The sequence below is a fragment of the Lampetra planeri genome, chromosome 37, assembly GCF_965212315.1.
Source record: "Lampetra planeri chromosome 37, kcLamPlan1.2.h2, whole genome shotgun sequence".
In the NCBI taxonomy this organism is placed as follows: Eukaryota; Metazoa; Chordata; class Hyperoartia; order Petromyzontiformes; family Petromyzontidae; genus Lampetra; species Lampetra planeri.
Window position 1 is genome coordinate 48,091 of NC_136143.1, and position 12,221 is coordinate 60,311.

Sequence of the window (12,221 nt, forward strand, 5' to 3'; positions counted from 1 at the left end):
AAAGAGGCTGTGCCACGTTGGGTGGCCGGAGAGGATCCGCACCATCGGCCACGTGGCTGAAGGATCTTCGGCACGCCGTCGGCCAGCGGTGTGCGGAGTGGGGGAGCGGAGGAGCTGTTGGAGGAGCGCGCGTGGGCGCGCGCGAGGAGACGCTGGTCCGCTGTCAGGATCAGCGGGGTGCGAGGAAGAGCGGAGGAGCCGACGAGGGAGCGCATTCGGGGCGCGCGCGAGGAGATGCTGGTCCGCAGTCAGGACCAGCGGCGTGCGAGGAGGAAACTAAATAAAAGACCAACGGTGACCAGCAGTGCCTAACGAAGTCTTTTATTACAGATACATGGGCAAGGATGAAAGTTACAAACCACATTTGCAAACGGTTAATGGGGCAACAAGGCAAAGGCTGTCACCAATTCCAATCCTTGTTTTTGGTAGGTTTAGGTTTCTTGGGTTTGACAATGGGGTTAATGCATTTGTAGTGACATAGAATGGTCACTACTGTGTCGGCCTGTACGAAGGCTGGGGGCCCCAAGGGGGTGCCTGGGGGGTCACGTGGTGGAGGGATCCGGACCTTCCCAGAGGTGGGGGAAGTGAGGCGTGTCCTGGGAAGGGAGGCGTGGCCTGAAGAGAGCCAGCCACGCCAGGGCGGAGCCAGCCACGCCAAACCAGATATAAGCGTGGTGTGAACGCAGAGCGAGGCTGTTGTACTGTACTCCAAAGTGAAGACATCATCGGTCGTCAAGTCCCGAGTCGTCGTCCTGGGCCAGGCAGGCCTTTGCCTGCCTGGTCCAGTCTGTGTCGCGTTCCAGAGTGTTAGTGAGTTGAGGAAGGTGGTCACCACCTCATGTACAGCGTTATGTTATTTACCGTTTAATAAATAGTGTTGCCTCCAAGCTGCGTGTGTGTGCACCTAATTCGGTCCTACTACACATTATACAAATATAGCAAAAAATTTGCCAATGCTGTTCATTCATCATTATCATGTTATGCATGGACAGGGCCCAATTTAGATGTAATCTTGCATAAAATAACGTGCTATTGGATTTAGTGTTTAATTAGTAGCTGATCTATAAAGCAGTGTCACAGTAGTCAAAAAGTGGTAGAATGATATAGCTTCAACAATTTTCAGGAGCAATCAGATAGGATTTTTTTTTTTCTGATTAGCACGGTTAACTACATACAGTGCGAAAGATAATCAATAAATATACATACAGAAACCCATTATTATGTCATTTTCTTGGAGATCAATATAGTTTTGAATCAAAAAGGAAACCCTAGTATTTGAAGCACATTCAGCATCGGGCTGTTGTTGAGTAAACATTAATTTATTAATTACTTTAAAAGAGATTTAACAGACCAAACGGGTTTCCTTAAAACCTTCTGCTGCTAAACCACTCAGATTATATGGCTTACCAAAAATCCATAAAGGTGCACCCCTTCGTCCCATCGTCTCCACCATTGGCTCACCCACCTACAAACTAGCCCGATTTCTGATACCTTACAACCATTCACTGGTAAGACCACCTCAGCTGTACTTAACTCAGCTCACCTGTTATCGTCAATTAAAGACATCTCACTGTCCCCAGATTTGCTCGTTAGTTTTGATGTAGTTTCTTTGTTCACCAAAGTTCCTGTGCCAGAAACCATTGCAATCATTTGAAGATTTGGTCCAACAAGGATTGAATGCTGATGTGCCGGCCCTGGTGAGACACTGCCTCACCAATACATACTTGACCTGGAACGGAACATTCTACAAACAAACTGAAGGCACCCCAATGGGTTCTCCCTTATCTCCGGCTGAAGCCAATATTTTCATGAAAATTTTGAGATGGACGCCATCCAGGCATCCACTCTATGCCCATACTTTTGGAAGAGGTACGTGGATGACACATGTCATCTGGCCACATGGCCGACCGGCTCTGAACCAATCCCTCAACTACATCAATTCCATATACCCAGCCATCAAATTCATCATGGAGGTAGAAAAGGATGGCATGCTACCTTTCTTGGATGTCCTAAATCAAAAAGAGACCAAATGGCTCAATGAACCATTCTGTCTCCTGGAAAGTAACCCATACTGATGCCTACCTAAAACCTGATTCCCACCACCATCCATCCCAGAAGAATTCCCTAATCAAAACGCTACACCATAGAGCTCAATCTATCTCCGACCATGAACACCTAACCAGTAAACTCAAACATGTACACCAAGCTCAAGGCGAATGTATATTCTGACAACACAATACGCAAAGCCATCAACCCAACCGTGAGGAAGGAGCCATCTGAGGATCCAATCAAATCCATCACCTTGCCATACATAGCAGAGGTAACCAAAAATATTTCCAAAATCATGAACACAAGATCCAGGTACGATTTAACACATTACATAAAATTCGTGATCCGATTCCATCTGTGAAGGATAAGCTTCCTGACATGCAATATCCCGGCGTCTACAAACTAAGCTGTATCTGCGGTAGCAGTTACATTGGGGAAACTAAGCGACATGTTTCGGACCGTGTTCGTGAGCATAAGGCAGATTTGAAACACGGTAGGACCAATACTTCTGCCGTGGCTGATAATTATTTTAATGCGGCTGGTTCACACGAAATTGATTTTTCTAAGACGATGGTACTTTGCAAGCCTACTGGTTATCAACAAAGATTTGTTCACGAGGCCATACATATATCCAGACAATTTCAACTGAGAGGATGGTTATAAACTCAGCAATCATTGGAAAGATGTCATCAGCCACTTTGGGACATGACTTGATTTGTTTTCTTGTCAACCTCCACCGTCAGCAGTGTGGGTATGTGCAGAGAGGTGCAATGATTGCCTGGCGGCCCTTTGATTGGTGTAGACCCACTGCGTTGGCATTGCTTTCTCCTACATTTAAATTATCTGCCCCGCCCATGCTGCTGACACACTTGGGCTACGCCCATCTCTAAACCATTATAAACAGTTTGCCTTTAGAGGCTAACCCCCCTTTTCCTGATGACCGCTTGTGTTGTGATCAAAACTTCGTGGTTTTTGTTTTTATTGATATCTTATTATATTTAACTTGCTGAAAGAACCAGTATGTAATGTAGACTGTGGCCTGGTTCTTAATCTGAGTGAGCGTACTGGCAGTCTATTATGTAGAACAAGTCTACATTATAGACTGCCAGTACGCTCATGTAGAATAAATCTACATTATAGACTGCCAGTACACTCACTCCGATTAAGAACCAGGCTACAGTCTACATTAGTGTTTTTTTGTTTCTTATTTCTTATTAACTTTATTTTGTATTCATATTTTTCTATCTACGTGACTTTACCAAAAGAACCAAAGAATAACAATGTCCAATAGTTAATCTATACTAAGCATTACCTTATACATAACCAACACATTATAATGCTAAATTATGTTTAACCGTCACCCATATTACTTGCGGATTGACAATACATCACTAATCCACTGCTATTACATGATATTTACAGAAAGTTCTTACCTACACTCACATGCACTCTTGTAATGAGGAGTGTGTTAATAAGGTGAATACCAGAGATTATTTGTCTCAAGCTCTTGGTTGCACATATTCCAAGACCCCATTTCACATGTGCTGGACCCTCCTACTCTCCTTTGTCCAAAAAGTCCACCCACACCTCCACATCCACAAACTGCTGGGGGTAGTCTCGCTCTCCCGCAGAGTGCGAATTCTCCTCCTGCTTCACGCTGCGTTGATCAACCTGGTGGGCGTATCTGGGAGTAGAATCTTCATATTCACATTTCACCTTCAATTCTTCACATTTCACTTCTTCACATTTCACTTTCACTCCTGACCACGTTGGAAAGCTGTTTTTTTTATCTGCTTCTTGTTTCATGCAAGATGGAATGATTGCAGGAGCTTGGCTTTCAAATGGGGATTTCACTTTCCTCTCACTGTGGCTCTTCTCATGTCTAGTTCGCACTTCTGAAAATGAAAATGCTTTCCCACACACAGTGCACGTGAATGGCTTCTCAACCGTGTGTGTTCTCTTATGTTTCTGAAGATGTGTTGACTGTAAAAATGCCTTCTCACAGACGGTGCACTTAAAGGGCTTTTCACCTGTATGTGTTTTATGATGATTCTTAAGAGTTTTTGAATGAGCAAATGCCCTCCCGCACACAGTGCACTTGAAGGGCTTCTCACCCGTGTGTGTTCGCTGATGAATATGAAGAGTTTCTGAACGAGCAAATGATTTCCCACAAACAGTGCACATGAAGGGCTTCTCTCCTGAGTGCGTTCTCTGATGATTTTGAAGGTGTATTAACTGTAAAAATGTCTTTCTGCACACAATACACTTGAACGGCTTCTCGCCCGTGTGCGTTCTCTGATGTTGCTTCAAGTGTCCATTGCTATCCGTGCTGTATGAACAATGGCCACATTGGTGCCTTTTAGCACCGGGCTGTGTCGAGGCTCTCTCCTTCATGTGCTTGATTCTGCAGATATACATAACATTATACACACACATTAACAAGACAAGGATCCCCTTTATAGCCATAAAATACTGTTGGGGCAAGTCCTTTTAGCGAGCACCTATGAAGGCCTGCACGAGGGGGTGGGTGGCCAGCATCATGCCCGGCTGCCTTTGTCTCCCAATTGGCGATGCTTACACATAATTTTAGGATATGTAGACCTAGGTGAGGCCCAGGAACAGTTCGGTTCATCGTCACTGGTGCAGGCCCTGAGTAGGAGTTGAACTTGGGTTTTCGGGTTCAGAGCGCAGCACAACAACCACTCCACTATTGCTCCCCACATTACACACACACAGTACACTCACACAATATATGTACTTATTACACACTTGAACACAAAGTATACCGACACGAGTATACCGACACAAAATATACTGTTTGTGCAAGTGTTGAAAGCACCCATTAATGCTGGCATGGCACACAGATGTAGTGTGGCCAAAACCATGCCCGGCTATTTTTGTCTCCCAATGATGTTTACAAACTGCACGAGGTACTCGTACAGAGATGGGATGATTGCACCACTGACTTTCAAGTGGTGATTTCATTTTCCTCTTTTTGTGGATCTTGTCATGCCTAGTTCGCACTTCTGACCTTGTAAATGCCTTCTCACACGCATTGCACCTGAAGGGCTTCTTACCTGTGCGTGTTCTCTGGTGCCGCTTAAAGTGTTCAGTGCAATCCGTGCTGTATGAACACTGGCCACATTGGTGCCTTTTAGAACTGGACTGTGTCGAGGCTCTCTTCTCCATGTGATTTATTCTGCAGATATAAATACAAATTACACACAATATACACATACACATTGCAAATAACTCACATAGCCTTAGCAGACTGTTGGGGCAAGTACTTTTAAGCGAGCACCTAAGAAGGCCAGCACATAAGGATGTGCTGGCCTTCTTATGTGCTAGACAAAGGTGTGGGTGTTGACCATTCATCCCCTTGGATGAATGGTCAGCACCACATATTTGTCTACCCAGTGGCATAATGCATTAGGTACTGATTTGAGACTGAGTCGACTCAGAGAAGGCCCAGGACTGATTCATATAATCGTCACTTGTGTTGGCCGTGAGCAGGAATCGAACTCAGGTTTTTGGGATCATAGCGCAGCGCGCTAGCTGCTGCACTACCGCTCCCCACTATACACACCTCTACACAGACACACAATACAGTCAATGAGTTAATGTGGTCGATTAACTACTACAGACACTACATATACACCAATACCCGCCATTCGCCACTAAGTGATGGTAACATCATGACAGCGCCTGTGCCAGGCCAGGTGCACTTTGAGGCTACGTGAAGTATCGAAGGCTCACTGACAGGAGGTCATGGGACAGACCGAGGTGCCATTGGTTGACTGAGATGAATGGCAGATGCCTTAGCTGTGCCCCCTACTGTGTCAACATATACACACAACACTACACACAGAAAATACTCAATCACAATCAGTTAATGTAGCCAAATTAACTACTACAGATACTACATACTACACTACATACACAATACTCTTTCACACAATATTCACCCACACATAAAACACTACACACTGGGGAGACAAAAGCGGCCAGGCGTGGTGTTGCCACCTACCCTCATGTGCTTTGCTGGCCTTCATAAGTGCTCGCTAACAGCATTTGTCCAAACAGTCTGTTAAGGCTATACGGGGGATCTGTGTCTTTTTGTTTGTCCATGAAATGCTTACACGGCAAAGGCGCAACTGACTGCCTCGCATCCCTCGCCCGCCCCGCATCACGGTTTCAGCAACACAACACCATCACTTGAGAAGCTTCGAGTGATACTTCCGTGTATATCATCGAAAGGACAAAACTTACCACTTGTGATAACCAAATTGAAAAAACAGAATGCTTGCCCGCGACAGGTCGAAACCGTGAACGATAAACCCATGAAAGCCAAGGGGTTTCTGTACTCACTCGCAACGAGTTAATGTAGCCAGATAAACTACGACAGATAGTACATACACACCCACAAAACTCACAGATACTACATACAATACTCACTCATACAATACAATCAAGGAGTTAATGAAGGCAATATTAACCCCTTCCCGTTCTGAGAAGTCTGCAAGTATCAAAGAAGGTCTTGTTCACTGCTGAATCTCGGAACGTGCAAGCGGTTAGCGTTAATTTAATTTAGAGAGGCGTAGCGCTGCTGTTTTTAAAAACATTGTACTGTACTCACCACAGAGAACCATAGCGACTTGACTGTACTCTATGATAGCCAGCGCCAAACTGTATCACACACCCTCTGGCATGGCCATTTACTCGCGATTCCATTCAGAATCGATTTGATTCTGTTTGTAATAAATTATGTTCTGATGACGTAAACGTACGGAATCAAAAGAAAAACTTAAAAAGTCCACGTACGTCGTCGGAACGGGAAATGGTTTTAATAGGCTATATGGGGAGTCTGTCTTTGTCCGCAAGATGCTTGCACGGCAAAGGTTGAGGTGCCACTGACTGCCTCGCGTCCCTCGCCTGCCTCGCCCACGGTATGAGCCAATGATACAGTACTTCTTGATACAGTACTTCTTGGTACTGTATCCGCGTGAAAGGCCAAAACTAACCTTCGTGATATAAAAATTGGTATACAAAGAGGTTGCCTGCAATAGGTCAAAACCGCGAACAATAAACCTGTGATATTCAAGCATCTCCTGTACTGTGTGTGCATTGTACATGTATGTTGCGTGTGACTTGTGAGTGTGATTTGTAGTGTGCAAGTGTACTGTAAAGTAAACAAAATAAAAATTAAAAAAGACATTGGGGAGAACTGCAGAAAGGCAAAGGCACACATGGCAGCCACTTTAATGGCAATGTTAAAAAATTACCGTATAGAGTCAACATTACTTCATGTATAACCATCACATTTTTCGTGTAGATTATGAATAAACTCCTTTAAAAAAGTTCTTTAAAAACAACGGTTTTATTAACAACTTCGTTTAACTCACGGTCGAGAAGTACGTCAATGGCGCCTGAGATACGCAGCACCTGCTTTGTGTGCGAGCCGATTCCACAGTTTTTGACCTACACAAATATATATAAATAATAAGGTGTCCATACAAAATGTACATTGCTTTAAAGTAGCTAAATAATTTATTAATTGATGCCGATTTTGATACAGGTGTAGTGGTGATACGCGCTGGGTGTATATGTCGTGTGCCAGCGCGTATGTACGGGGGTGTGTGTGGTGACGCGCGCTGACGGGGAGGAGCAGGCGTCAGTGCGCGGGTGGGGGTAGTGCTGCTGATTGGCTGTGTGCCGGTGACGCGCCCAGAGGGAGTGATCGGGTAGCAGCGCGGTGTGATTGGTCGGGGAGTGGAAACACGCGCTGAGCGGAACCGGATCGTAGGGATAGCGCGTGGGGATTGGGTAACTGAGGAGCGGTGCCGACGTTGAGGTCCGCATCCGCTCCGTCTCCCGGGAAGAAGGGGTATATAAGGTGATGCACAGAGGAGCAGGGGGCAGAAGTGGAACCATCTAAGAATGAAGACGAAGGTGCAGAGATAGAGCCCGGAGAGGAGAGTAATGGAGAGGCAGAGAGAGTAAGGTATAGTGTGTAGCCAGCGAGAGAGAGAAGGTCTACACGAGCTGAGTAATGTATAGTGTGTAGCCAGCGAGAGAGAAAGGTCTACACGAGCTGAGTAATGTATAGTGTGTAGCCAGCGAGAGAGAAAGGTCTACACGAGCTGAGTAATGTATAGTGTGTAGCCAGCGAGAGAGAAAGGTCTACACGAGCTGAGTAATGTATAGTGTGTAGCCAGCGAGAGAGAAAGGTCTACACGAGCCGAGTATGCATACGGTGTAGCCAGCGAGAGAGAAAGGTCTACACGAGCCGAGTATGCATACGGTGTAGCCAGAGGGAGATGCAAAGTCTACACGAGGCGAGTGGAGAGTGTAGCAGAGGCGCAGAGTCTACACGAGGCGAGAGAGGAGTGTAGCCGAGGCGCGGAGTCTACACGAGGCACAGAGAGCCGGCAGCACAGAATCCAGAGTCAAGAGAAGCGCATTGTGAGAAGAGAGGCCACGCGTTGTATTGTTACGAGTCAAGATTTAATAAAAGAAGTGTGTTCCCGTCAAGGAGTTTCCTGCCGTCATTTTCCAATACTTCATCTGGCGTCAGAAGTGAAACGGGCTTCCAAGTATGGAGACGAGGAAGACCCGTAGGACCCACGGGATTGACCGCGAGGAAGACCTGGACGACTCGGGGCCGCTGGTGGCGGGGGGTGAGGAAGAGGACTTGCCCACGCTGCAGGGTCCGTCGACGGCGCCGGCCGAGCGACCGGGGACAGACGCCGGGCTTCGTGAGGCGCACTCCCGACTGGCGGAGCTGCTGCTCGCCGCCGCGTCCATCTTGGCGGAGATCAGCTCGTCGGGAGGAGCGGGGACGGTGGGGGACATTTTACAAGGTCGCCCCGCAGATTCCCGCCAAAACGAATGGGGGATTCCCGCCATTGCGCCTGGGCCTACTTTTGGCGGGAACGGCGAGCGCCACGTGGTGGTGGGTTCCCAAGCGCGCGCATCGACGTCATCAGCGCGCGAGGGGGTCCGCCATCTTACGTCTGCTGCTGGAGCCGCCATCTTAGACACCGACGGACAGGCGGAGAGGAACCACGAGGCGGATGACTTCATTTTTCAGCAGCGCCTGCCCACGTTGTCAGCCTTCAAGGCGGAAGGCGGAGACTGGGGCCAATTTCAGCGAAGGTTTTTGGCCCATCAAGAGATGTCAGCGTGGTCCGATGCTACGGCGCTGCGGGCATTGCCCGCCATGCTGGACGACGATGCGCTCGCGGCCTTCAGGGCTGCACGGAAGTCGGACCGCTCCACGCTGAAGGATGCGCTGGGGTTGTTGGCCAGGGTCTACGGGCCTCCCTCTACGTGCCGCCATCAGTTCTACGCAAGACGGAAAACGGCCACAGAGACCGCGCTGGCCTATCGCACGGCGTTGCTGGCTCTTGCTGATGCTGCGTTCCCTCGGATGGACGAGGAGGGCCAAGACGCGATGGTTTTGGAGCAGCTGCTCAAGTTGGCGCAGGACCTGGGGGTCCCTATCAACACAGCTGACGAGATTGATATTTCTTCTTTGGGAGTCGCCACGAGTATTCAAGCGCACGAGGCCCTACAACGGAAGCAAGGCGTTGGTTGCAACGCTGCTGTCGTCGCAGCCCCGGGTTTGGTGGTCGCCGAACCCCAAGTCGTCAGCCCACGAGAGGAGGCGTTCGCCACGGGACGACCAGGGGACTGGAGGCCGGGGGCCCGGTCGCCTCTGCGATCGGGCCGAAAGTCGGAGCAACCAAGATCTACTCCGACCCTCGTCACGTGCTATAACTGCGGCCTCCGGGGCCACGTGGCGTCCGGGTGCCGCGCTCCGCGGCAGCGCGCCATGGGAGCTCGGCTGGACGACGACCGAGAGCCCAAGTCATCTCTACAATCCCCGGCAAGTCGCGGCACCTCACACGCTCGGCCTGTTTATTCGGCACACATGGGACGCCGCGTTGCGGCGGAGGAGGGCCGGTTAAGGTTCGGGGATTCGGTTCGGCGAGGGGGGTTCGGCCGGGACCAGGGAGACATTGAATGGGCGGAATTGGGGCATAGAATTGTGGCTGCTTCGGCGGGTTCGTCCGTTGTTACGGGATCTATTGATGGGGTTGAGATTAGGGTGTTAGTGGACACGGGGGCATCGGCAACTATTATATCGGACCTCATTTATAATATTCTTCCGGTCCAATGTCGTCCGCTGCTTCCAGTGGATGTGCCATTTTACGCCGCTAACGGGGGATCGTTGGGCATTATCGGTCAGGTTAGGGCGTCCATTTGCATTGGAGATATCAAATTGTCGGGACCCGTTTTCGTTTCGTCTTCGTTGGCAGTTCCGTGTCTTTTGGGCACTGACTTTTTGGCTAAAATGCCCATTAAAATTCTTATCGATCAACGATGCATTGAACTGCCATCGGGTCGCCGGATTTCATTTTTGACGGGCCCTACTGACATTCGGACGGCGTGCGCTACGATACAAGCGGTGGCGACGCAGACAGTGCAAGTGCCCCCGGGTTCACAGATGTTGATTCCCCTCCGGTTGCGGAAACCATGGGTGAGGGAGGCTTCGGGACAGAGTATGCTTTTGGGTCCTTCTAACAAGGCTGTCGGGGGTCTTGATTTATCGGTGGCTCACACTTTGGTGCGGGCTGACAGGGATCCGTTTGTGATGGTTTTGAACGCGGGGTCGCGACCAGCTATCATTCCGCAGGGCACCGTGCTGGCTCACGCGGCGCAGGTCCCTGGGGATGATGGGTTGGTTGCGCAGGTGGGCTCGAGCCCCGCGCGGAACGTTGAGCCAAGGGAAGACCTTGAGTGGGTCCATTCGTTATGTGCCGCCTCGGACGATTTGTCGGCGGCGCAGGTGGGTGCGCTGCGCGAGTTGCTCATTGAATTCTCTGATGTATTCAGTAAACATAAGTATGACATTGGGTGCACGGATTTGTTGCACCATCACATTGAAACGGGCGATGCGGCGCCGGTCAGGCTAAATCCCTTCCGACTGAGTCCCGTGGAGAAGGAACATGTTCAGTCGGCTGTTAACGATATGCTAGAAGCCGATATTATTTCGCCCTCCTCTAGCCCGTGGGGAGCGCCTATTGTGCTGGTTAAGAAGCAGGACGGGTCCCTGCGATTCTGCGTTGATTTCCGTCGCCTGAATAAGATCTCTGTGGCTGACGCGTATCCGCTCCCCAGGATGGATGAGTCCCTCGATGCATTGTCTGGTGCGCGATATTTTTCGACTCTTGATTTGTTATCGGGGTTTTGGCAGTTGCCGCTCGACGAAGAGTCGAAACCTAAGACAGCATTTCGGACTCCAGGGGGGCTGTTCCAGTTTAACCGGTTACCCATGGGACTTCACTCCTCTCCAGCGACGTTTCAGCGACTTATGGAGCTGGTTTTGTCGGGCTTGCAGTGGGATACATGCTTGATTTATATGGACGATGTCATTGTTTTCAGTAAAACGTTTGAGGAACACCTCCGGCGATTGAGAGGGGTGTTCTTGCGAATGCGATCGGCTAAGTTGAAATTTAAACCGGCCAAATGTCACCTCCTTCGTAGGTCCGTTAGATACTTGGGTCACATTGTCGATTCTTCGGGGATCTCCACCGATCCCGCGAAGACGGATTGTGTCGGTTCGTGGCCGACACCTACGTCCGTTTCTGACGTGCGTAGTTTCATCGGGTTTGCTTCTTATTATCGGCGGTTCGTTGAGCACTTCGCCACTATTGCAAAACCCTTGCACGCTCTAACGGCGAAGGGAGTGAAGTTCAAATGGGGACCGGAGGAGGAGGCCGCGTTTCGCTCCCTCCGGGACGCCTTGGTGGGTGCCCCACCCTTGTGTTATCCCGATTTTGCCAGTCCCTTTTTGCTGGACACGGATGCTAGCAACACGGGCATTGGGGGGGTGCTATCCCAAGTCGTTGGGGGTGTCGAAAGAGTTGTCGCCTACGGTAGTAGGGTGTTGTCTCCGGCGGAGCAGCGCTACTGTGTCACCCGTCGCGAGCTGCTTGCCATTGTTTTTTTTGTGCAGCAGTTTAGGCCATATCTTTATGGTCGTCACTTTACAGTCCGAACGGACCACGCGGCGCTACAGTATTCATTGAGGGTCGCCCAGCCCTCGGGCCAGTTGTCGCGTTGGTTGGAAGTCTTCCAGGACTATCAGTTTACGACTACGTACCGTA

At 49.4% G+C, this 12,221-nt stretch overlaps 1 long non-coding RNA gene across 2 annotated transcripts in view; it reads right to left on the reverse strand.

Moving 5' to 3' along the window:
• Positions 1 to 305: 305 nt before the first annotated feature.
• The window catches only part of LOC144730842 (uncharacterized), a 30,451-nt gene continuing 18,535 nt past the window's right edge, over positions 306 to 12,221 (reverse strand). For both annotated transcript variants that reach the window (XR_013587865.1, XR_013587864.1), the window contains 3 exons: positions 7,452 to 7,527; positions 5,127 to 5,248; positions 306 to 4,453 (listed from right to left, as the gene is read on the reverse strand). This is a non-coding gene — a long non-coding RNA (uncharacterized LOC144730842). The remainder of the gene's footprint in view (positions 4,454 to 5,126; positions 5,249 to 7,451; positions 7,528 to 12,221) is intronic.